Source organism: Rhinopithecus roxellana, chromosome 9, assembly GCF_007565055.1.
Source record: "Rhinopithecus roxellana isolate Shanxi Qingling chromosome 9, ASM756505v1, whole genome shotgun sequence".
NCBI lineage: Eukaryota > Metazoa > Chordata > Mammalia > Primates > Cercopithecidae > Rhinopithecus > Rhinopithecus roxellana.
The window spans coordinates 28,010,207-28,012,729 of NC_044557.1; the positions used below are offsets into that span (position 1 = coordinate 28,010,207).

Genomic DNA, 2,523 nt, shown 5'->3' on the forward strand with positions numbered 1-2,523 from the left:
TGAAGCTCCCTGTTACAAAGGTTCTGCACAGCACATTCCATGACCATGAAGACTTATTGCATGAGCATCAATTTTCCCTACAGCCTAATGCAATACCCAGCATGTAATTAGATGTTAATATATATTAATTTAAAAGCAATCATGATGTGTCAAGTAATTACTGAATATGTTGCGTAAACATTTTTATCAGGTTGTTACTCTTTCTGTCTCATGGGGGCAATTAACAAATAAAATAAATCCACCATAATACTCATATATAAGATGACTTAGAATATAATTATTTGGAAAGTTTAGATTATTAAGGAAAATAATTCAAAGCAATATATTCTTAGAAACACACATAGGCTAGCAGTTATCTGGGAATATATATGTTACTAGAGTTCTTCTGTCTTTAAGAATGTTGAGGTCCCCAAATTGACCCAGTTACCTGTCTGAGCTAAATACACATTCACTTTTGCTTCCTAGTTCTGAGTATTGAGGTTGCAATTGACTTTCTCTTCTCTTGACCAAGATTTACTTGAAATAAACCTAGAGGTGGTTTCTAAAATCATAATATGATTTTGTGAGGGATTGCAGTATGGGGATGAAATAGGTATGTTTTACAAAGTATAAATCTTTGGGGCAGAATGAAATTCAGATTTTTGTCTGTGGGTTCAGGGAAATTGTAGCAGGCTAGGTTGGTGCTTATTGGCTTCTGAAAACATTTGATTTAACTGGTTGAAGAAAATGCAGACAATATCCATTTGTCTATCTAATAGAAAAGTAGAAGGTCGTTTATTTAGGGTCCTGCTCCAAAGACAGAGGCTACTCTGGTGAGTGTACTTCAAGACCATTTGTAAATATGCTAAACAATAAGACAAAATTTCAAAGTATCATGGTTACATGTTCTAGAGAAATTTAGAACATCATCATTGTTCTAAGGAATGTCCCTACATACAAAATAAAGTCGCTTTATACAAAATGAAGTGACTTCTCCTCAAACTGCCTAGTAAAAGTAGCCAACAATAGTGTAGGTGACACCCTCAAATAATACAAAGATTATTTTACATGCTGAACTGATTTGTTTTCCTAATCATGTTTTTTTTTTTTTTTTTTTAAATCAGTTATCTAATTAGGTTCTTCTTAAGACATTTAGAACACCAATTTGTGAGGATAAATTCCATTTGTAAGGGCAAACACAGATTGCAGGTAGCCCTGAAGCTGAGGAATAGCTTTAATTTTTGGTAAAATCTGGGAGTCCACAGCTTTCTGATCAATCTTACACTGTCTGTAATCTTGTATTTCTCTTTTCCTGTGTCAAAGATCTCACCTTCCTGGTGTCTGGGCTTCTGCAGCTGCTTCTTCCTGAAGTAAGCCTCAGTAAGATGTTTTGGGATTTTTACACTGCTGATATCAAGTTTGGTTGAGGTGGCAATGATAAATTTCCGGTGTGTTCTTTGTAGAGGAACTCAACTAAGGACCAGAGGTCCAGTCACAAATAACAAGCCACTAGCCAGCTGCTTCAGGAAAACCACCCTCTTGACCCTGTGGTGTCCAGTGAGGATAATCAGAATGGTCCTGGGGGCAATGCTGGCTCGCAGTTTTCTCACGGTGCTGATTGAAGGGTTTTGTGCCACGGTTCAACAGCTTTCCAGGCATATCTTCAGTAGAATAATATCTGAGCATTTCATGAAGTTTAACCACCTGGGTACCACCATTCTTGTCACCACCAACTGGTTTTGTAACAGTTACAAGAACTTTCTCCTTTGTTTTCTTTTCAACCTTGGATTTAGTGGCTGAGTACTTCCTCTTGTACATGGCTTTTCTGGAATATATAGCAGATCGAGAATACCTGCCAATTCCTCTGACAGGGACAGGATTGTGGCTGCAATGGGGCTTCCCCTTCTTGGGCATTTTAGCCTTGAGGTTACCCTTTTCCGCCTTGCCACCAGCATCAGCTTCAGGTTTCTTCTCTTTAGTATTGACTTCTCAACTTTTTCACCTGCCATCTTGCAAGATGGGAAAGAACCCTATCATGTTTTATATCATTTGATGCCCGATAATTTTCCTAGTGTTCAAGATTCATTTAATAATCATTTCATTAAAAAACCCAACATTTATAGTATGCAAAGTAGTTTTAAATAAAGATTGTCAGATTTTGAAGGAAAAGAACCACTGAAATACAGCCCTAAATGTCATTCACAGCTACTGAAAGTAAATTATATAATCTTCTGGGGAGTAATTTGGTATTACGAATGAAAAATTATATGATGTATATTTTTTCAATACTGCAATTCTCATTCTAGAAATTTACCATAAAGAAATAATGTTGTATGCACAGAGATATGTATACCAAGAATATTTAACACAGTCTGGTTTATATTACGGAAGAAATGGAGCCAAATGAAATGTTCAGCAACCGTCTTGGTAGCATAAATGAGCAGTCCTCAAAAGTGACGATGCAGATCTATGTATTTTTAGAACATATTGCTAAGTGGAAAGTAGTTCCAAAACAAAATGTATAGTATAAAACAATTGTCTAAC

The 2,523-nt window shown here is 36.1% G+C and overlaps 1 pseudogene; it reads right to left on the reverse strand.

The window, feature by feature from the left end:
• Positions 1-1,131: 1,131 nt before the first annotated feature.
• LOC104669252 lies at positions 1,132-1,988 on the reverse strand (annotated as a pseudogene).
• Positions 1,989-2,523: the final 535 nt, after the last annotated feature.